The sequence below is a fragment of the Aedes albopictus genome, chromosome 2 (assembly GCF_035046485.1).
Source record: "Aedes albopictus strain Foshan chromosome 2, AalbF5, whole genome shotgun sequence".
Classification (NCBI taxonomy): Eukaryota; Metazoa; Arthropoda; class Insecta; order Diptera; family Culicidae; genus Aedes; species Aedes albopictus.
The window spans coordinates 217521674-217546405 of record NC_085137.1 but is presented as its reverse complement, the minus strand read 5'-3'; the positions used below and the strand labels follow the sequence as shown (position 1 = coordinate 217546405).

The 24732-nt window shown below is 37.8% G+C and overlaps 1 protein-coding gene across 3 annotated transcripts in view; it reads right to left on the bottom strand.

Moving 5' to 3' along the window:
- Nucleotides 1-24732, bottom strand: part of LOC109433057 (cGMP-dependent protein kinase, isozyme 2 forms cD4/T1/T3A/T3B) — an 822160-nt gene that overhangs the window by 731279 nt on the left and 66149 nt on the right. The gene's annotated exons all lie outside the window — the stretch shown is intronic.

The window sequence follows — 24732 nt, the reverse complement described above, 5'->3', positions numbered from 1 at the left end:
GCGGGTAGGTTGGTAGCGCCCACCTCCTCACCACACTGCCGCAGCCTCACAGTTTAACAAACCACCCGCGTCCAACAACCAACTACAAACCGCGCGTCAACAAGTGTGTAGTGTAGAAACAGCGGAAGGAAGCAAACGCGGCAAACTTGTTTCGCTTGATCAAGTGCCAATTTTGATCGTGTGAGATGTTTGTAGTCGACCGAGTCGGTGGCCTCTTGCCGTCGTGGTTGTCGTCGTGACTGACGAGTGCAGTTCATTCATTATTCTTCGATCGCTTACTGCCAGTCAGTGTGGTGGGTCGGTTCTGTTCGATGCAACGTGACGTGATACAAGTAGTGTTTGTAGTGCTACATTATCTTAAGGTGTATTAGCGTGCGATGCTACAACAAGTGGTTGCAACAACTTGCACACTTGCTCGTATTCTTTGCGTAGTGGTGAGTTCGAGAGCTAAACAAGTGTGATGATCTTGTATTTGTAGGTATGTGGGTGAAGATCTGCGGTCGCGTGGTGAGTTTACCAACACTTGGTGGCTGGTCTTGACACGGTGGTGTGTGGCGTGGTGAGCTGGTTTGCGTAAACTGGCGTATCATGCATCAGCTGTTGATTGTTTTGTAAATAAAGAGGTTTAAATTGTCAGTGCTGCCAAATAAAGATGGATACCAGTATGTAATCAAATAGGTCGTGTTAGTAAAAACAATGCATTGTATAGTTTCTGAAACTTTTGCTTGATGAATTGTTGAAAACCATTAGATCTTCAAAGTTGTACTTTATTACTAGATCTTTTTTGCTCGAGTGGCGAACAGCCATTGATACTAATATACTGACAGATTAGAGCCCATATAGCCGAGGCGGTAAACGCACGGGTATTCAGCATAACCATGCTGAGGGTGACGGGTTCGATTCCCCGTCGGTCCAGGATCTTTTCGTAAAGGAAATTTCCTTGACTTCCTTGGGCATAGAGTATCTTCGTGCCCGCCACACGATATACACATGCAAAATGGTCATTGGCAGAGGAAGCTCTCAGTTAAAAACTGTGGCTGAGAAGCAGGCTTTGTCCCAGTGAGGACGTTACGCCAAGAAGAAGAAGATACTGACAGATTGTTATGTTTATTTGTAAATGCAAGGGTTGCTAGATTGAACCAAAGATAACAAATATTCAAACTGATTGCATCCGACAGTATCTACACCGTTTTGGGCATGCGAGTTCTCCCGAATGTACGGTTTGTACTGGCTTAGAGCAAACGACGGAGCCTGCGTTTTCGCACACTGCATGACCGCATATTTGCCACATATGCCACATATGTGGGGAGGACACAACACCGGACAATCTTGCAGAGGATGTGTAGGGATGAGTTTGGCTGGAATACCGTTCCAAGGCTATAACCCACATCGTATTGGAGCTACAGAGGATGTGGCGCGTGGACTCGGAGAATGGCTAGTTCAGATGGGATACAAGAGGCGGTCCAGGGATTTGGAGTCAGCTTTGTAGGTCATGCAGATGCCCTGCGGACGAAATCGTCCCTTACAAGTACAACGATAAAGTGGCCGCGGAGAGAATATCCTGGTAGCATTGCTATCGTGGCGTCGGTCTACTGGGTTAGATCCGAGCCCACGGTTTGAAAGGGGTCCCCGATAAGGGCCGCGGCAGGTGGAGACCCTACTGTCAGCAACCTTCTGGTGTAGCTGTTAGGGATTGAAGGGTAATGATACTCTTGCCTTCAGCATGTCAGATCTGGTTGCATGTAGGCATTAGTTCTTGATGGCTGCAAAACAGTTGGGCGCGGGCGTGGGGTTGACCCTGCCCGCCTTCCAAGGACAAAGGGAGTAGTGAGGACCACACGGGAAACTGGCTAAGCGGCAGCATACAGTGGTACAAATTCGTTTAAACGCACTTGATTTTTGAACGGTAATCTTTACTTTAAGGTCATCTGTGTTTTATTGGTATGTATTTTGATAGACACTCACGCAATGTACTATCTGCACTAGTGACGAAGAATTCTTTTCAATTCGTATTACTTTTATCAGAGTGTTACGGTAACTTTCGAGGTGGTTTGAGCCGATTTCTTTTCAGCAGATCGCAAACTCCGGTTTTTTGGGTGCGAGTACAGCTTTAAGCTGAAATTTTATTATTTAATTAGTTTATGCATTTCGTTTACAAATTCAAGGCAAAATACTTACATTAATCGGTTTGAACATCACGTAAGAAATGATTGCATGTTAATCCGTAACATATGCGATACATATCTGTGATATTAAATTTAAGGTTAGAATAATAAATTGGATTCACTTCACTGAAACTTACTGTGATAAACTTTGTGATAATTACTAGTTCATATTTTAATTACTAGTCTAGTCCATAATTCAACTAACTATAACTGTAAGTAGATAATAGGTCAGCTTTATTCCAATTATTATAATATAAATTAAGAAATGTAACCTTGCATGATTCTACACTTCTGCACACTTTTCCTATCTCATACTCTATCATTTGACATCTATCCTGATTATCGTGTGACGTGAGGCATTGTCCAACAATCACTTCGTTGCTGGCCAGTGCTGCCAGTAACACAGAGATTAACTGTCTAATTTTTGTAGGAAAATTCGTTTAAACGCACTTTTTTCGGTTTTCTCATATTCGTTATTGGAAAACTATTTCACAATTTTTGATATCAATATGCATTACAACAAGTACTATTACTAGTGATAGTTAGAGCGTTATTATCATAAATTTTATTATGCAGTAACATGAAGATAACGTTTTGAGAAGTATGTGCGTTTAAACGAATTTGTACCACTGTACTATCGTGATGAACTTTCCAAAGCGAGTCATCGATGTTCGTTGCTGCAGACTACGCAGCCAACCTTGAGGGTGCGATGTGCTCTGTCCTCTCTCTGAAGCCGTGACTTCTTGGTGGTTCCGGAGAAACGAAAGGTTTGGCGACCATAGGAATGTGTTTAGTGGGTCGAGGAATAGTCCTGGCTTTTGCTGTTGTTGTAGAAGACGTTTCTAACCCCACTAAATTGGAGGTCCAGAGATGAACTAACCTAGGGCTAAAAATCTCGTTAAGGCGCCGTCCACAAATTACGTAACGCTCTAGGGGGAGGAGGGGAGTACGGCCGAGTGTTACGGCCTATACAAAACTTTTAGTGTTTTCATACAAAAAAGCGTTACGGAGGGGGAGGGGTGGTTAAAAAATTCGAATTTGACGTTACGTAATAAATGGACGCTGCCTAATACAGATTAAAAAAATATTTGGACATACAATGACTTTTCAACGAAAGTTTAACTATTTTTACATAACATATCAACAAATCAGAATTGTACTTCAAGCCGTTTCGGAGCTGCATTGTTTTAATTTCAAGTTTTGTGCCCATATACATTTGAAATGATCATGCGTCTTTATCACTTCAAAAAAGCCGTTTAACCCTCGAGCGATCGCGCTGTTGCATTTTATACAACACGTTGAAAAAATCTCGCTTTTTATGTACAGCATTAGCGCGGTGCTGGTGGTGGTGACCAATAGCGCGAGTTACGGAAGGTTAATACTAGCATTGAGCAAGTTTGGCTCAGACATCGATTTTTGTGAATCGATTCGAATCGGACCAGCAGAATCGATTCACCGATTTAATCGAATGCTTGGAATCGATGTTTTCACATTGATTCGATATTATTAAATGTTCCAAAACTATAAAATGATCCGTTTGCAGTTGGAGTACAAGTTGGGATGATTTATTTGTCTAAATAAATTTAATATCAAAAATTGAGATTGTACATCGAACCGTCTCTGGAAAAATTCCTGGATGAACCTGTTGAGGAATTCCTGAAGAAATTCCTGGAGGAATTCCTGCAGGAATACCTGAAGGAAACCCTGAAAGAATTCCTGGACAAAATTCTTGGATGAATGCCTGGATGGCTGGTTCGTCTCTTCTTCTGGAAGAAATCTTGAAGGAATCCCTGGATGAGCTCCTGGAGGATTTCCTAGAGGAAATTTGGGAGAAATCCCTGGAGAAGGCACTTTTTTAAGAATTCCTGGAGAAATTCTTAGAGAAAATTTTGGATTTTTGGGAAATTCTTGGAAGAAACCCTGGAGGACTTTTTTGAAAAATCACTGGAGAAATCCCTGAGCCATTTCTAGAGGAACCTTAGGAAGAATTCCTTGGAGGGTTTTCTGGACGAATTCCTGGCCGAATCCCAGGTGGAACTCCTGGAGACATCCCTAAAGGAATTCCTGAAGAAATCCCTGAATGTACCCTAGGAGGAATCTCTAGAGGAATTCTGGGAGAAATTCCTGGAGAAATTTCTTAAGGAATGCTACAGGAATTCCCGAGAACTATTTGTGGAGGATTTTTTTGAGGAATCGTCGGAGAAATTTCTGAAGGAATTTCTGGAAGAATCCTAAGAAGAGTCTCTGGAGAAATTTCAGGAGAAATTCCTAGAGGAGTTCCCAGAGGAATTCCTGGAGGAAACCCGGGAAGAAATCCCCGAGGAATTCTTGGAAAAATTCCTAGAGGAACTCCTGAATAAATTTCTGAAACGGTTTTTTGAAAAAATCCATGCAGGAATACCTGGGGTAATCCTTGGAGGAATTCTTGATGAAATTCCCTGAGGAGTCCCTGGCAAAATGCCTGGATGAAATCCTAGAGGAATGCCTGGAGGATTACCAGGAATAATTTCTGGATAAATTTCGGGAGGAATTCCTGGGGGCATTTCTGAAGGAGTCCCTGTGAGGATTCCAGATGAAGTCCTTGAAGGAATTCCTAGAAGAAACTCAGAAGGAATTGATGCATGAATCGCTGGAGGAATTGTTGGAATAATTCGTGGATAACCTCCGGGAGGAATTTCTGAGGGAATTTCTTGAGGAATCCCTAGAGATTTTTTTGGAGAAATTTCTGGAAAAAATGCCGTAGGAATCGTGGAGGTATTCCTAAAGGAGTTCCTGGAGGCTTAGGGCAATCCCAAGAGGAATTCGTGAAGGAATGCCTTGATAAATTCCTGGAGAAATTCCTGGAGACAGGAGGAATCTCTAGAGAAATTCATTGGGAAATCTCTAGAGGAATTCCTGTATACATTCCATGGTGAATCCCTGGAAGAATCCTTAGAGAAGTACTTGGAGGAATTCTTGCAGGATTTTCTTGAAGAACTACTGGAGAGCTTTCAGGAAAAAATCCTGGAGAAATCTCTAGAAGAATTTCTTGAGATATCTCAAGATGATTACCTATATGAATCTCTGGAGAAAATCCTTGAGGAATCTCTAGAAAAATTGCAAGCAGAATTCCCGGACGAATCCCTGTAAGATTTTTTTAGATGAATCCATGTAGGAATTCACAGGGAATCCTGGGGGAATTTCTGAAGGAATCCCAGGAAGAGTTCCTGAAAAAATCCAGAGATCAATTTCTTAGGGAATTTAAGGAGGAGTTTCTGAAGAAATCTCAGGAGGAAGAACTGAAGAAATTGTTGAAATCCCAGAGGAAATCCTGAATGAGGTCTAAAAAAAGTACGTAGAGAAACTTTTGGAGCAATCCCTGCAAAGCAGTTCCTGAAGAAATCCCTGGAGGAATTCTTGAAGAAATCCCAGGAAGAAGCTTGAAATCAATCCCAAGAGAAATTGCTAAGAGAATCTCTAAACAGTTCGTGGAGGGAGTCTTAGATTAATTCCTGGAGGAATCTCAAGACGAGTTCTCGGAGACATTTTCAAAATAATCCTGGAAGTTGTTCCCGAAAGAATCACAGAAGGAATTCCCAGGGTAATCCCTGGAGGAATCTTGGAGAAATTTGTGAAGAAACCCCATGATGAATCCCGGAAGCAATCCCATGCGGAATTCCTTAAGGAATCTCACGAAAGCTTCCTTAGCGAATTCCTGGAAGAATTTATGTAGGAATCCCGGGATAAAAATTTGAAGAAACTCATGTTTGCAGTAATTTTTGGACGTTTTATTGAAGGAATACTTGGATGGACTCCGTATGGTTTTTTAAGAAATTCATGGATTAACTTTTAAATAACCTCTAGTAAAATTTTCTGAAAGAATTTTTGGAGACATTTTTGCAGAAATACTTCGAATAATTCCAAATTGACTGTGGAATTCTGGAAGAAATATACATACATATGTGGAAATCCTTGAAAAAATATCTAAAGGAATATCTGCAGAAATACCACCAGACCCGAAGAAATGTCTGGTGGAACCCCTAGATGATTTTCTTAAAGGAATCTCTGGAGGAATTCAAGATGGAATCATTGCAGTAAGCTATGGAAAAAATCTTGGAGGAATTACTCATACTCATATATTTAATTTACGAAATTAGAAACAAATCTAAAACCAGAGTATCTGTACGCACAAATCTCATTACGAGATTGAGAAAAGTTGGCTTTGAGTACATGAAAATTATGTGAGCTTGAGACTCGCGATGCTGGCGCACATCACATTAGCATTGCGAGTCTCAATGAGCCATCTCAATGAGACAAGTCTCAAAGCACCTGTCATTATGCCAAAAAGTTGTCGAGTCGGGTAGGTAATCATGAACTAGCTTCTAAAAATTATTTGATTTTTGCAGCTTCAAGAGTTTCTTCCTACAACAATCCCACTGCGTTTGGTCAATGTGCATGTGAACTTAAGTTATTGGAGACAAAATTGGCATCACCAACAGCAAACAGCAAAGCACCGCGGACATCACTATTAATTTCAAATTTAATTTATAAAACAGTGCAGAAATGAGCCACCTAACGAGCTACACTTTTTTTCTTTCATTTTATTGATATCCGTGAATAAAACCCATGTAAAACCCAGACTTTTGATGTAGTAGCAATGATTCACAACGACCGACATCATTTTTTTTATTATGCTTCAGAACGCAAACTCAAATACTTCTGTAAAATCTGCATAGATTAACGTCCATTAATTACGTAAAGATGAATCGAGGAGAAAGTGGTTGAAAATTTGTTCGTGTAACACAAAACGCGAGAAACACAAGTCATCATATGGGAGTTTCTTATAAGAAAGGGGGTGTCAGAAATCATGAAAACTTTGTCAAGAGATAAATGGACAGAAAAAGAAATATTCTTTAATCCACCTAGGATGTTAGGATTGGCACACCAGGCCGGCGTAGTTCACGCCCAGTATGCCGTTCTGGGTCGTATTGATCCCAACATCTTACTAGGTTTCTAAATCCTGTTGATTGGTGGTGATTTACTCTGGTAAGGTGTTGGAATCAGTACGGCCCACACGGTGTGTCTGCAAAAAAAACCTGTTTTTTTGTGTATGTCAATTGTTATCACCGTCGATACGTACAACTAAAGCCGACATACATTTTATCGCTGGACAATCAAGCCATTTTTGCTGGATTATTGATCTCAGCTTATTGAATCCCATGAGAATCATCCACTTCCAAGTCTGTGTTCTTCATCCGGGCAAGACCAGGTTCAAAAGATCTGATACGGGCCTCTAAAACAATTTCTTTAATTCGCTAATTTCAACTGCCAAAAATCTCAATGAGACGAGTCTCACGAGACGTCTCATTGAGGCACATACATTAGATTTTTTATGCAATTCAGTATCATAATTTATGTTTTATGTAACTCATTTTGGTATTATAATGGCCAATTTTTCCGAACTGGTTCATTATGCAACTAAAATGAGTTGCATAATGAAAAATAGTTGTATAATGTTCATAATGCAACTCATTTGAGTTGCATTATGAATATTATGCAACTCAAATGGGTTGCATTATGAAACAATCATTGCATAAAATTCCGTATGGAACTCGTTGCAAAACTCGATTTTTCAGCACTCTTCGTATTTATAAATGTACGACTCGTGCTGAAAAAATCAACTTTTTGCAACTCGTTATATAAATAACTATTATGAGCGTGCTACGACCTCAAATCTCGCAAATTTCTTGAAAGACATTGTTTAAAACTAACATAATTTTAGAATGAAATTTCCTAATACATTTATAAACACACTATTCACATAAAAACACATTGAATTTACCACCCAAATAAGTCCACACTAGCACACTGTGTAAAAAACCTTTATGTAAATAGTAGTATAAGAGACAAAACAATAAACAGTTGAATTTCGCATCCCGCCGCGTTTACACGTATTCCGGTCTTGTTCGGTTCTGTGGTGTCCGAAAAGTTACCATTTGCGACGGGATTATTCTCATCCGTTCGCACAGTGCCCCGGGGAGTGAATCTATCTAAGATTAAGTGGAATTGCGAAAGAAGTGCAAACAAACCGCTGGGAAAGGTGTCCCACGGACAACTGAAGAAAAGAAGAGTTGTTAAGTGCTAAACAGTCATTTTCAAACATGCGCATGGCACACTATCTCATTGAAGTATACATGAGCTTTCAGGCACTAATTTTGAATCCTCAAAACTGCAATGCCTGTTTTCATATTCCTTTTAGGTTTTCCTTTTTTTTAATTCCTGTAGCAGTTCCTTCTAGAAATTCAACAAAAGTTTCTTCTATGATTTTTTGAGGAGTTCTTTCTGAGATTCCTCAAGAAGTTTCATGAATTATTTCTTGGATTTCTCCAGAAACTGCTCCGAGGATTCCCTCAGGAGTTCCTTGACGAATAGCTCCTGGAGGTCCTTCTGTGGTTTTGCCAAGATCTTCCTTCCGGAATTATTCTTCCAGAAGTTCCTTCCAGAATTCACTCTTTATTTTCAGGATTTCTTCAAGAGCCTTCTGGAAATTTTCAAGGAGTTTCTTCTGAGATTCCTTTTGAAATTTTGATATTTCTCTAGGAGTTCCTTCGGGAATTCTTCTAGGAATTTCTTCCTGGATTCCACTAGAAGTTTTTTCTGAAATTTCTGATGAAGTTCTTTCAGATGTCTTCAAGAGTTCTTTCTTCAGGAGCTTCTTTTAGAGTTCCTTCATGACAGTCTCCCATGCTTTCTTCTGCGATTTCTTCATGATTTGGGGGATTCCTCCTATATCTTATTCTGGAATTCTTTAAGGAACTCCTTCCGGAATTACTAAGGAATCGCCTTCCGGCGTTCCTCCTCCATTCCCTAACACTTTTTATAGTAGCTTTGTATAGAGGTTCATTCTGTATTTCTCTCAAAAGCTCCTTTTATGATTATATTTCTCCAAAAATTCCTTCTGGGAATCCCGGAAAAAGTAGTTCCCATTTCCTTAAGGAACCTAAAACTCAGAAAGTATTCCTGGAGGAATCATAATAATGATTGCTGGAGGATTCCTGGTTCTCCTGGATGCATTCCAGATAGAACTTCCTCAGGAATTTAGAAAAAAAACTCCAGAATCTCAGAAAAATCCAGAAGAAATTGTTATGGATGCGGAACTGCGGAAGAGAGCATGGTTGAAATTCCCAGTAGGAGAAATCTTTGAAGGAACTTTTGGATAAATCCCTGAAGCAATTCCTGGTCAATCTTAGTAAATCTTTGAGAAATCGCAGAAGAATCTCTAGGAGGTATCCGTAGAGAAACTTCTGAGGGAATCCTCATAGGAACTTCTGGAGGAATCCACGAAAGTCTTTACGAAACTTCTTGAGGAATCTCAGGAAGAACTCCTTGAAAAAGTACAGAAGAAACTCTAAAAGAATTTCCAGAAAAAACTGCTTAAGAAATTCTCAAAAAGGAAAAGCCTGAAAGGAACTTCTAGATGCATACAAGAAGAAACTTCTTGAAGATTTCCAAAATTAATTCTGTAGGGTAATTTCAGTTGAAACTCTCGGAATTCCTCGAAGGAACTTACTAACTGGAGTTCACCAAATAAAAATAAATAAAGTAAAGGAAACGCATGGTTATCCCATATGTAAATGATCACGAAAAATGCAGCTAAAGGACGGATTGAAGAACATTCCCATTTTTTTTATTTAATGTGTAAAAATAGCTTAACTTCAGTTGTGGTCCAACATTGTTTAAGCTTCGGCGTCATTATTAGGGAGATTTTCTGCTCCAGCCAGTTCATCTCTTAGTTATAACATTCTGAAAATCATAAAAAACTGATATTTTGACCATTTTTGCATATTTGAGTTAACTAAATTTTGTCGCGATATTTTTCTTGAATCTAGAACTAATAATCTTTTCGTTCGTGAAAAAGAATGCAAATCGGTCTAAAAGTAATAATGGTTTAAAATTAAAAAAAAAGAGATTTCCTTATGGTTGAAACAAAAAAATACGGTCTTACTTTTATTGGCACAGATCATTTCCACCAAATTTCAGCAAAATTGGCTCACTTTTATTTGCGAGTCATTTTTTTTTTTCATGAAACGAAATATTTTGTCAAGTTTTCGAAAGTGGTGAGGAAGTTAATCAGATTGTGACAGCTCCAAATTTATTCTTGGAATCAAAGTAGGTAGGAAAGCTCTTGCCATTTGACTCGCCAGGATCACCTCCACAAAACTTTAGTGGCTAAAGGCAAAGATGAATTTTGATTCCTGTATAATTTTTAATATTAATTAATAACTATTACCTTGCATATTTGGTTACACTCAGAGCTTTATTTAATAGTTATATTGTGTATTCGATTTCAAATTCTGTTTTAGAAATAAGAACTTACGCTTTTCACATTAGAACAGTTTTTATCAATGAAATACAAAGACTTGAGCGATTTCTTCATTTCTTGCATTACTTTTATGTGGTTACTCTAAGCCTGAATGGGTCTTTTGAGTTCCTGAACGAGATGCAATATGAATATTTATCTGTAATTATGAAATAGCTACATAAATTACTATAATTACCTTAGTTTCATTGAAAGTAGATGAATTAGCTATGTCGAAAAGTTGATCAAATTCCTCGCAATATTTGGCGGTATTGAGGGCATCGGCTGAAAGCTTTCCAGTGTGTACGTAAGAACGCAAACCGGCAGCTACGGACTGGCTCAATGTCTGGGCTGCTAATCCAACATTCATTTCAGCAAACTGGGCTAGTTTAATATGCTTATACTTCAAGCCAGGGACTGATCTTGGATGGGTTTTTACATCTTCCCAATACAGATCCACGATGTGTTGAAACGAACACACGTTGCCGTTGTAAACGGCATTATGACGGAGCAGATTGTTTCGAATTGATTTATGCAGATGTGGGGCGTCATAACAGCAATATACTTTTTCTCCATCAATTTCAAAATATGGTTTATCTTCAGATACTTGAAAGACGTTGGTGAACATGGCTCGGTTGGTAGAGTTTTGGTCGCACACGACCATTTTTGAAATAAATCCTGCTGATCTAATTTTGACTAATGCCTCTTTTACTATGGATCCCAACTGTTTTCCATCCAAGTTGCTGCAGAAAAAGTATCCGATTGCTTGTTTGATACCGCTTTTCATGGTTTTTATCATCAAAGTCAAGCAGGACTTTGCCCTTACTTTGACGTCGCTGCCCTGTTGGTTTGGTAATTTGGTTGGGAAACCAAGTATGTAATCGGGATCGGCGTTAGCGACATATGAAACCTTTTCAGTTATTGCCATTTCGTCTAAAAACAGTGTGACCACTCTCTCATCTTCCGGTAGTGTTTCAGATTTGATTTTCAGTAATTTCAAAATATTTTCTGAGAACCCATCTTTAATTTCTATTTTCGATAGCCATTTCTTCATTGTGCTCACTGACGGTAAGCGAAAGAATGTGCGCATTTGTCGATACGCTTTTGGAGAGCAATAGTTTACAACTAATGCCTCATTTTATCTGTGTATCTGGCCCCTTTAAGCTTCCTATCTTTATTTTTCTGAAGTTCGACCAGCAATGGATCCCGCAATACTGAGACCTGAAATGTCGTGGGCCGTTCACGATAATTTGCACGCAGCCTCCGAATAATGTTATTCTTTTTAATCAACAAACTCGCTTTCTTTCTCAGATCTAGTTTCAATTTTGAGTTCTCTTGTTGCAGCTCATTTATTTTTTGTTTCATTTTCATGTATTTCGACCAATTGAAAAAGTAATCGTGGTCATGTTCCACTGCACTCGTATCGACGTGCAATTTCCTCTTTTTGCAAGGGAAATTGAAAGTCTCTTTATCATCATCGACGACGATTTCACCAGCAACATTGTCCAAATCGAAATCGTAGACTTCTAAAAAACGATACAAATGTGTGATAAGTATTGCTATGCATATATCATTCGTGCAGTTGGAATCTGGAGTTTTTGACACATGAAAATCGATTTCTCTTCCAAACCGTGTGTCATACACGTACGACGGGCATTAAGCGCTGGATAGAAAACCAGATCCGCTGTCCAGCGCAGCGTGTTCGACGTTGGGTTTTCCGTCTGGTTTAAAAAAAATAATTTTCATGTGTGGGGAAACTTCGGGTTTCAACCGCAACGACAATAGAGTAATTCATAAGCATGTATGTAATTCAAAAATACCTTCTAATGCGCAAACGTCCATCTCACATTCTCGGAAATCATCATGCTCCTCATCCATTGAGACATCATTGGAGGATTCAGCTGAGTTCAACGCTCCTTTGCGAATTGGCACAGCGTGTGGCTTAAGCCTTTAAAAAAGAATGGTTTATTTAGTTGCAAAAATACTGTGCTTTTAAAACATACCCTTGTGAATAATTTCGGTTATTAATGAAGTCCGTATCCACGAAATGGTCAAAGCAAATAAAACTGTTTTTGTGACGGCATCGTTTTCACAAAAAGATTTCCATACGTCGAAATTTCTGAAAGCAACATAAATTAGCTGAAAATAACGATTGCATAATTTGCAAAAGAAATACCTGTGTTTTCCAGAAACTCTGAAATAGTTATTTATGTAACGAGTTGCAAAAAGTTGATTTTTTCAGCACGAGTCGTACATTTATCCAACGAGGCTTGCCGAGTTGGATAAATACGAAGAGTGCTGAAAAAATCGAGTTTTGCAACGAGTTCCATACAAAATTTTATGCAATGATTTTTTTTTCATAATGCAACCCATTTGAGTTGCATAATGTTCATAATGCAACTCAAATGAGTTGCATTATGAACATTATACAACTATTTTTCATTATGCAACTCATTTCAGTTGCATAATGAGCCAGTTCGGAAAAATTGGCCATTATGATACCAAAATGAGTTATATAAAATGTAAATTATGATACTGAATTGCATAAAATGATTTTGTCGACGCACCTACAGCTCCCTTTGCACAACCGGAAACAGCGCATCTTCGCGAACTCATTTTAAAATAACTAGTATTATGCTTTTACAACGTTGGACATTGAATTCTGTTTCAGGAATTTCCGATCCTACCAAGTGTCGCGTAAACAAATAACAACGCATGGCAACCATAACAACATATCAGCTATGAAAATCTAAGCATACTTGTGCCACTATTTTACTTCTATAATTGCTCGCAAGCTTGCTGATGGCGCTGCAGTTATGTTTCCAAATAAAGGATGAAGTTGAGGGGGTCTGCTAAAGGACAATCTTAACTGAACTCCCATGGGACATCAGAATGGCACGCTTTTGAATGTCGCTTCTAGTGGCAACAGTCCTGTTGCCTACCCCAAGTTCAGAGGGGTGGGAAATTGGACAAGTATACAAGCTGTATTTAGTCAGTTTCAAACGAAAACATTCATCGATTTTCACAATCAGGTTAGTCACTTTTACGTTGTGTGGTCCCTTCACATTCTACCACTACGGCAATGGAGGCGCACGGTTATGCACTACCTCCAGTTGATTTGAATCAAACCAATGGAGCCGCACGGTTTCTTACCGTAAGAAAAAAAGGCAAGTTTCTTCCGTCTGATATCATAAGTTAAGGGAAGGTGGGGTAATATGCACCGCACCCCCTAAACAAACATGGTCAAATAACTAAGATTAGATCATTTTATGGGTGTCTTGCGTTTTGAAGGATAGTTTGCTACTCTGACTGAACATGTGTACTAGCATGTACTGTGTTGTTCACACATTCAAAAGTAGTTCAGCCTTTACGGTTTCACATTTCAGGCAGATGTACAGCTTTGCCACCGCAATGTTCTAAATGTTTTGGCGATAATACACATGTCGGATTCACAGCTATCACATGCAAATGAATGAGCTTACTGAATATTCGCCATGTGATAGCTACGTCAGCAGTGACCAGTCAATGCTTTGACCAGCATGCTGCAATTCTGCGTTGAAAGATTTGTAAGATACTTCGCCACCCTTGGAGATGGCTCAGTACGATACAATTTGGTTTGACGACAAAATAATCCAGTATTGTTTATGTTGAGTGGCAGCCCAGGTGTGAATCTGAAGCTTTACCCAACACTTTGATATCGGAATAGCTGGCTCAGGGCCAATGAAGTCATGGGATGCGCCAGTGCGAGCTAACTTATCAGCTAATTATTTCCAGCGATGGAAGAATGGCCAGGTACCCATACAAGGTGAACAGCGTTTGTTGAATTCAGCTCCTCGATTTGAGCTCGACAAGCGATAACCATCTTCGACCTGGAGTTGGCCGAAGCAAGTGTATAGCAGCCTGACTATCTGAACAGAAGTATATTACTTTGCCTATTACGTGCTGCTGAGTTGCTGATTCCACTCCGCACATAAGAGCAAAGATTTCGGCCTGAAAAACGGTGCAGTGTCTGCCAAGTGAGTAAGACTGACACAGCCTTAGCTCACGAGAATAAACACCAGCACCTGCTCGACCTCCGATAAGGAAGCCATCAGCAGGCCTGGTAGCGAGTCACTATTTAGTGACTTGGTCACTATTTTCAGGTCAGTCACTAAAAAGTCATTTTTTTCAAGATGTTTCAACTTAAGTCACTTTTTCTGTTGAAAAGTCACTATTTTCAACTATTTTCAATGTTTTGTGGCAAATTATAATCTAGTCAGCGGAAAAAAATAAATAAGTTTGGAGTGATAAAAAATGCAAATTAATCATTGTGTGATTAGAGACAATATGTAACATGTTTAGTAACTGTGTTAGCAATTGTATCAATCGCCTATGTAGTGTAGTGTGACTGATTTTGATTAGTAGTATTGTTCCGAGGGCTGAAAATCTCGATAATAAAGAAAAATAATAATAATAATAATAATAATAGTAGTATTGTTAAGTTAAGTTAGGTGTTTTTATCAGAGAGATTTCCAGTTCGAAGCTGTTTCATCATCATCATTGAAGTTTCTTGTCATTCTACAGTAAAGTGATGGATGTTTTTGAACTATTACCAAAACAAATATTGGTGAAAAATTTAAATAAACCTGTAATTGCATCCTCGGAAATAAAAAGTACAGGATTTTCATTAAGTAAAATCTTAGTTATTTTTTAAAATTGTGCACTATTTTAGACAAGAGTTTTTTTGGAAACATCGCCACATACTGTTTTGACTGTATTGTTTTCAACTTTTTTTGCTTTGCGTTTTGCTGACATTTATGAAGCTTTATTGGAAACTATAGCTATTATTCCCTGAAGAAGTTGCTGACTACATCAAAACGTCAGATGAAGGAGAAAACATGACTGTTCGATTACAGCAGAGACTTCCTAAACTTCCCAGACTTCCAGAAACTTCAGTCACTAGCCACTCTGTAAACTCAATGACTTCCTTCAGAAATCTACGGAGAACCGCTCAAAAATAAATGAGAAATTACACCTCGAACTATTTTTAAAATTTCTTCAAAAACTCTTCAAATACAGGAGTTTTCAAAGAAGTTAAAATATTAGTTGAATTTTCGTCAATGAGCGTTGTTTGTAATCCCTCAGAGATGTTTGAAATGCATACGTTAACAAATACTACCGGAATTCTATCACAATAGTCTAATCAATTTCTGTTTAATTTTCACCTTCTTATAGTTTTGAGGGGTTCCTCGCAAATAATTTTAAAGAAATGTGAATAATTCTTACATAAATTTGCCCACAAATTTCTATGCATTTGTCTATCTATGCTTTCTAGATGAATATTATCAAATAAATTCTACTGGAATTTTTAAAACAAATTTCGTATCCGCATCGTTATTCCCTACCAGGAAAATAAAGAAAAAATCTATCATTACGCATTTGTTTTTTTAATATCTTACATAATTTTCTTCAGAAATTTTAGCAAACACCATTCCATTATTTTTGCCCGCAGTAAATCCACGAATTGGGCCAAATGCTCTTTCAAAAAAAGCTCAATATTTTTTCTCTGAATGTTTCTATAAGATCCAAAGGAAATATTTGCAAAAGTTGTCATATGAATCTATTTAGGAATTTGTTCAATAAACTTCATTTTGTTTTATCTCAAATTCTTCAAGATAATATCAGCTTTAACGAAAAAAAAACAGGAACATGCACGAATGTTTCCCCATTGAGGTTCTACTGAACCGACTAAAGAGAAACTGTAGGTGCCAACAACCATTTTCGTTCATTGACTTAATATCCATTTAGTTCTACTCAGTATCTGCTATACCTACACATGCCTTTTTCTATATTTTTTGGTGAAGAAGGTTTTTCTGAAAATGTTTATTATGCGGTACCCCAAGGGTTTCTGAATCATATGTTCGGCTTACATTTGTTTTTTCCGAAAGTCACTATTTAGTCACTTTTTTGAAATTTGCAAGTCACTATTTGGTCACTATTTTCGTGAACTTGGTCACTAAAATAACTATTTCAACCATCAGTCTTTGCTACCAGCCCTGCATCAGTGTAGCATACGAAATACTTCTTTCCAGATATCCAGATGTCCACTCCTCTCGGGAAGGGAATTTCGTGGAAAATGTCCTATATGGGAAATTACAAGCAATTGTAAGATCACTTGGAGCAAGAACAATTTTGTTCCAATTCATCAAAAGTGGAAACAACGAGGTGTGTGTTGAACTGCGGTTCACAGGAGTTTCCTCTAGTTGACCGAGTACCCGTAGACGGTAAGTGCAAAAAAGTGCTTCTTGCAAGAGATGAATGTGTAGTGGGGCAACGTCAACGAGAACTTCTAGCGCTGCTGTGGGAGTTGAAGAGAACGCTCCAGACATTGCCATTGGGCACATCCTTTGGAGATGGCCTAACTTAGATTGGATCGTTCTCATTTTGCCCTTTGCTACCAAAAAAGCCATCCATAGGCCAATATTGGCCGAACTACAGTTGTGTAAATCCATTTGATATACTTGGGTTTTAGACCCCAAGTTGTACCAAAAGTACGCCGGCATTGCCCGAAAGCCATACAAGCTTTCTTGATTCTGAACTCAATGTGAGGTGTCCAGGAAAGCTTGGAATCAAGAATGACTCCAACGTACTTTTCCTGTTCAGTCACATTGATTTCAGAATCAAAGAAACGTAAAGGTCGAACACCATTACGGTTTCGCTTTTCCGTGAAAAGAACAATAGATGTTTTACTCGGATTTACCGAAAGGCCATATTGGCGACACCAACCCTCAACTACCTGAAGAGTGTTTTGCATCAGGTCGAAAAGGATGCTGATGCACATACCGACTAACAATGTTAGGTAGTTGTCGGCAAAACCATAAGTAGGAAAACCACTAGAGTAAAGTGGGGCAAAAGTTCGAGTGGGGCAAGAGTTTCTTTTGAAGTTTTTGAGCTCAATTCAAATTATTTCTTTCGGGTGTCAAGGTTGTTCGAAGCCTTTTTGAAAAAGAGTCTTTCAGTCCAAAAATTATGAAAATTGATAGATATTTCGAAAAGTTATGACAAAATGTTGAGTTTTGATCAAAAAATTGTAACATGCGATGGTTCTTCCAACGCATAGAATGGAATTGTAATGAAATCGAATTCGATATTTTATTTTGGTGCGTAACTAGGTACATTTTGAAGATGCTTTAGCATGTATAACTTTTTGCAAAAGAGATTTGGAAATCATATTTTACACATAGTGGGGCAAAAGTTCGAATTGTGGGGCAAGAGTTCGAGTCATGTGGAAACTTTAGGTATAAACCTAAAATTGTGCAAAATGTACATATAATCTCTAAAAATGATGGAATTAGTGAGAAAATTCGATTAAAGTTGAAAAAAAAATGTTGTTGTATCTGAATTTGGCGGAAAACTACTCATTTTTGATGTAGTAAATTTTACCCTGATTTGGGTAAAATCCAGATCTAATTTTAAAGTGTATTCCAGTTCTAACATCAAATATTACGTGGTTTCAGGTATTCCTATTACCAAAGTGTCAAAATAGTGTGCTACGGCTCGCGAAATTCCACAAACACTAGACTCGAACTTTTGCCCCAGTGGTGGGGCAAGAGTTCGAATAAAACACACACATACAAAAAGTGTTGTAACTCAAAATTGAAAAGACATTTGGCGTAACTTTGTTCAGCAAAATTTTAGCTCATGGATGGTAGAATCACCACACGGTATTTATTTATTTTTATCTGCCTCGATTTTTTGAAATGGGTTGAATTTTCAACTAGGGTCGAACTTTTGCCCCACTTTACTCTATTATTGAGTTGCGTATCTGCTACGAGATTCCACAAAAGTGGTAATAAGACTCCCCCTTGGGGGCATCCACAAACACTCAATTTCCTAATCGCTGTTTTACGAAATATCGAGAAGAGACATCGATTGTTTAGCATTTGGTAAACTAAATTGGAAATCATTTGAGATACACCATGGAACCGTAGACTTTCAATATGACATCGAAAGGCACGTTGTCAAATGCATCCAAGATATCTAAGAGAACACCCAAGCAGGATTTATTTTGAGCGAATGCCTTCTCGATATAGTAAAAAACTTTGTTTAAAAGAGTCACAGTGGACTTTCCAGATTGGTAAGCATGTTGGTTCACATGAAGAGGCATATTGGCCAGATGAACATCACGGATGTGATGACCGATGAGTTCTAAGCATTTAAGTAGAAAAGAAGTCAAACTGATACGTTTGAAACTCTTTGCTTCTTTAAATGACGCACGACCCACTTTCGGAATAAGCTTTACAGTAATATCCCGCCAAGGGTTGTGGACATACCCTGTAGCAAACTGTAAACAAGTAGTGTTTTCAACACATGTTTGAAATAATAAAATCCTTGCTGAAGCAAAATAGGATAAATCCCATCTGCCACAGAAAATTTAAAATGAGCAAAGCTGGTTAGTGTCCACTCAATCGATTCTGTAGTTACAATACCCCTCGCCGAAGCCAGAGAATCATAACTACCCAAGTAGCACCTGCAACTAAAATGAAAATGATCATCGTTGCAAACATGTTGCAACTGTGTTTTCACGAAACAAACATAATTGAAACCTATTAAAATCCTGTTGTTAATGCCAAACTGAGGTGTAACAGTTTTATAACAACTAGCAAAATGAAAACAAACGTCATCATTAGTCGAAACTTGCGAAACCAATTTGTAACTGAAGTATACTCTGATTGTTTCAACGAATCTTAGTTACAACCGTTTACAAACCAAATCAATCAAAACATTGATTCTGATTGTTATAAACATGTTGCACCTGGAACTTATTTAGAACAAAACGAACAATTTTGACAGGAGAGGTAGAAGTTCCAAAATGTGCGGCAAAATGTTTTTGTGATCACGAAAAATATAAAATGCACTATAAAAAAACCAAAATGTTTCAAAAATAACGAAATCATGTACAAATAAAATGTAACCTTTTCTTCACAAATTTATCGACATATTCCAAATTTTATAAAATTAAAGTGGTAAAATAGAAAAAAAAAATCCGATTGGAAGTATAATTATTATATACTATATATTATATTGACCCAAAAAAAAAATTCTGCCTCATTTTCGCAGTACTGAAGGACTGGTACCTACCACTGGGAAGATTTGAATATATGGGGTTTTGAGAAATCTAACGTAACATACAAAAATATTAGGAGTTTCCCACGAAAAATTTTAAAATGGGTTTACGTAAAGCTTTCGGTACGTAATAAATTGGCAGCCTCTTGTCGACGTAAATGGGAAGTACACGTCCAAGTGTCTGCTACACGGAAAATTTAAACTCCCTTATTTTGGGTCGATTTTACCCTAAAATGAGTATATCAAATTAATTAGTTACCCAAAATTAGGTAGTTTTTCCTCTCTTTCCCACAGATGTTGTCGTAAATAAACAGACAGATATGCGTCTATGCAACGGGGGTCCTTGAGGGCAATAAGCTAATTTTGGGTAAATGTAGATTTACCCAAATTTGGGTTGAATGAAGGGAGTCTTGGGTTGAATTTACCTACTCTTGAGTATATTTTTAGTTGGAGGTAAAGGCAATTTACCTTGCGTGAGTTTAAAAGATACACTCAATTGTTGACTTTTTGGGCCGAACTATAGGGTTGCGTCAAAAGAATACAATTTTTGGTAGTTTGGCGGTTCCGTGTACCACGTGCAGCATTATTGTACTTTGTCAATACGGATTCCCATAGACATGATTCAGCAAATAGTAAATTTCTAAATTCTAAAATTAATTTTCAGCATTTTAAGGGTACATTAAATAAGCTGCTGAAATGGACTCCGCCAAAGCAATATGGCGAGTTAATTTTTACCACAAATGCCTGAATTTTCACTCGCAAAATGATAGGTAGACTGAGGCGCGTTGAGAATACGGAGCTAAAATGCGTAACTTACCGATAAATCCGGAACGGCACACAAATTGACGCTCTCGGTCAGCCTTATTTTCGGTACATTTATGCACACAATTTATTATTCACATGAACGAAACTGTTGATGCATAATAACTGGCAGTGACGAATGTGGTGACTAGTTGACTAGTTGTCGAATCGGTCACCATTTTTTAAGTCGACTATAAGTTGTAACTTGGTTATAATTCGATTGCGTATTAAAACCTTTTTTATAACGAATGGATGTTTTATATTGGCTCCACCTCTTGCGCTTTTTTGGTTGCAATTTAGTCGTTATTAAGACGATTGGTTCAAATGGCATAACCTTCAACATAGTTGCATACAAATTACAGGATCTTATTAATGTCCAAGTGTGTTGCTTGGGTACAATAATCAGGTTCACCCGAAGATGTAATATCCACACATCCGGGGAAGTGTGCACTGAATAAACATTCTAAAACTTCCTCATCAGAGGAAGTGAAGCAACCGACTGACTTTTCTTAAACCGGAAACATTTATACAAAGTGTTTTACAGCTGGATCGTTCAGCAGACCACAAAGCTTTCTTGTAGGCTTTGTGAGCCGACCTGAAAGCCATCGAACGAGCCGAACATCGGGGAAATATCCGCCATTGCGCTGTAGCTTCAAAGATTGTAATCTCCGATTATACTTCATATAATGGAACAAAAACTTATCATTGCATATACTCTTTTGCAGTACATATGCTGATTGTTTTTCAAACTCTTCTGTGCGATAGAAATCGAAATTACCATCTTCAAAATCGCGAGGCAAATTGTTAGAAAAAGAGGGAAGATAGGAAAATTAACACGTTGTCCCGTATCACCTTTATGGGTTGATTCCATATAATGAGCGCGCAATCGTTTGAATTCCGTTCACTTTAAATTAAACAATTTTTCTAAATGTGGAAAATCATCGTTTATTTTCCATCGTTTATTTTGCATCGTTTATTTCAGTCATTCTTGGCCTCAACCAGTTTAATTTGACGTATTATGTTTCTAGTTCAAAACCGAATTAGCGACATTTTTTCTTTTACTTCCGCTGCTTTTGACTTGCGTTAAACACAATGTCGAAAGTGGGACGCTGTATTGTACACGTGGTGCTCTATACAGCGCCCCATTTCCGACATAGTGTTTAACGCAAGTCAAAAGCTGCGGAAGTAAAAGAAAAAATGTCGCTAATTCGATGAACTAGCAGTCCCGGCAAACGTCGTACTGCCTGTCTACTCTGTTTTTTGACATCCGGTTCCATAAAGAATTGCCCCTCAAAATGGAATTTATGATTTTCCCGTTTTTCTTGCCTTCCCGTTCACTTTTCCTAATTATTTTTTCGTACGAACACGTCGGAGCCTTGGCGGAATGCAACAGCGAAAGAATCATGTCGATCTGTTGACCCGTTCCCGAGCCTATTCGTGACATACAAACACCATTCCATTTTTTTATATACAGTGATAGACATTCGTTCAGCCGAGGCCAAAAAATTTTCAAAAAAGTGTCTGGAAATTCATTACAAATTTTATTTCGCCGTTACAAATACTTATTTCACTTTTTGTCCCACCACTCTTTGACTGGTCGAGGGGGGGGGGATAAAAATAATAAAGCATTAAATTTGAAAAATATTAAAAACTCATCGGATTTGTTAAAGAATTTTAAGCAAGGCGCAAAATTTTGATAAATATTTTTTTATCTGCCCCCTCAAAATGCAAAATAAAGCCAAAAATTTTTGAAGGGGGGGAGACAAAAAGTCAAAATAAAATTTGTATCAGCATAATAAAAAACTAACAAATTTCGAAAAATATCCAACAAAATCATTTTGCATGGTGACCTGCATTATAGATCGGCTTGTAAATAATGAATTTGATCGTTTTTGGAAGTGTTGCCATATTAATTTTACATGCATCTCACCCAAGTAACACACTTGTCACCGAAGTGTCACGGCGGCGCAGGTTTTTGTTGCGCAGAAGTCACTGTGACTTCACTTCTAACAAATAAACACTTACTTGCTAGAAGTAAATCCCAGTGACTTTTGCGCAACATAAACCTGCGCCGCCGTGACTCTTCGGTGACAAGTGTGTTACTTGGGCATAAAAATTATGTCATAATATTGTATATGGGTAATTCTCGCTGAGTCCGGCCCACTATTTACACCTTGTCTTCAAAAATGTTTAAGGTGCCGATTTTCTGAAAGCCCTCGCTAAAAAAGTAAGAAAAATGCATTTGATTACTCAAATTGATGGACCCCCCGCTAGTTTGAGCCACAACAATTTTTGCAGACCCCTCGATTTTGGCCAAATGGTGGCTCATTTAAATCGTTATAACTCGAAAGTTTCTCCAAAAACCACCTCAAAACGAATTGTTGTTAGAAAGAGGAAAGATAGAGCTACTATTTACAATAATAAAAACTTGGGTCGGCCATATTGATTTTGGCTGCCATCTTGGATTTTTATACCAAAACATTTTTTTCACCATGAGGACAACCACCGATTTTAAAAAAATTTGCATCAATTGAAAGCTGAGGCATTTATACATGACATATCAAAAAATTAGAGATCTCTTTATTTCCTTTCAAAAGTTATCTGCAGTTTTGTGAATTAAGCCACGTTTTATCCATACATTTCCTTGCGCACCGGCAACGACATGCAACAGCATCCGAGTTTACGCCTGTATGTATACAAAAGGCGCGTGCCGTAAATGTGGCCAAATCGGAGGTTCGTTTCCGTTTTTGACTGTTTCTCAATTATGCGGGCATTGTTTTTATAACTTTTATAATGTTTTGAAAAGCTCAAACCTTCAACTTTCCATTAGTGGACTCAGAATTTAAATTCTAGTTCGTAAACACTGCGAAATAACGCTGCATTTATGTAAACGGCCGGCACCGGGCCCAATGCGCAAAAGTGGCATGATTTACAAAACGGCAGATAGCTTTTAAAAGAAGAAAAATACATCTCTAATTGTTTGATATGTTATGTATAAATGTTGCTTTCAATTGATGCAAAAATTTTGTAAATCGGTGGTTGCTCTCATGGTGAAAAAAATGTTTTGGTATAAAAATCCAAGATAGCGGCCAAAATCAATATGGCCGACCCAAGTTTCTATTATTGTAAATAGTAGCTCAATCTTTCCTCTTTTCAACAACATTTCGTTTTGAGGTGGTTTTTGGAGAAACTTTCGAGTTATAACGGTTTAAGTGAGCCACCATTTGACCAAAATCGAGGGGTCTGCAAAAAATGTTATGGCTCAAACTAACGGGGGTCCATCGATTTCAGTAACCAAATGCATTTTCCTTACTTTTTTAGCAAGGGCTTTCAGAAAATCGGCACCTTAAACATTTTTGAAGACAAGGCGTAAATAGTGGGCCGGTTAGATGTTCTTTTCGAATAAATCATGTTAAAAATGAATGTGGTTCAAAATTAAGACTCATGTATAATACATTTCTTCAGATTGAATGTAATAAGCCAATTGTTTGACCATATCTTGCATTTTTGTATGAGCATCTGCTTTTAAATAAACAGGGTACAAAAATTCTGACACTTCATGCAGTTCTTTCACTTAGCAGTCTTCTAACTCATTTGGTAATGCTAGTATTAAACAGGTATACTCCACAGGCATTATGACACGTCTTTATTTCAACGCAGAACTATTTATTTTAGCTTTTATCAATTTCATTTTAAGGTTTAATCAACCAAAAAACAATATACTTAATTTTTTCATGACATTTTATGCAACATTTATAACAATCATTCTGTGCCATATTTTCAAAACAACTAATCTAGCTTACGTTTGAGTGTTTACAGAAATCATTTTTCTTAAATAAATTCGTTTATCATCGCTTCTGCTTATCGGGACATTTTTTTATAACATTTCTCTGAGTTTCACAAATAAATAAACTTTGAAGGTCAATTATCTTGCTAACACATCATAAACTAAATGCCTTGAGGTATATTCTCGAAATATACTCACGAAATTGCCAAAAATCTATTGAAAACCAATTTTTCATTTACCTCGGCTAAATGAATGTCTAGGCAAAAAATGACATTTGAAGGGTTTTTACCCTCGTTTTTTGTTTCAGTGTATAGGTAATTGTGATGTATCACATTTTTATAAAACAGTACTAGGTATAATATCACTACGATAAAAAAGTTTTATCTTAAAATCTTTTGTATGAGTTTCCTGACACTTTTTTTTTTAATTTTTTGGCCTCGGCTAAACGAATGTCTATCACTGTAGAATAGCGTGAGGGCGTTTTCCCCGGGAGTGAGTATACTATATTACCCCAAGTTACCATAATGATGCAAAGA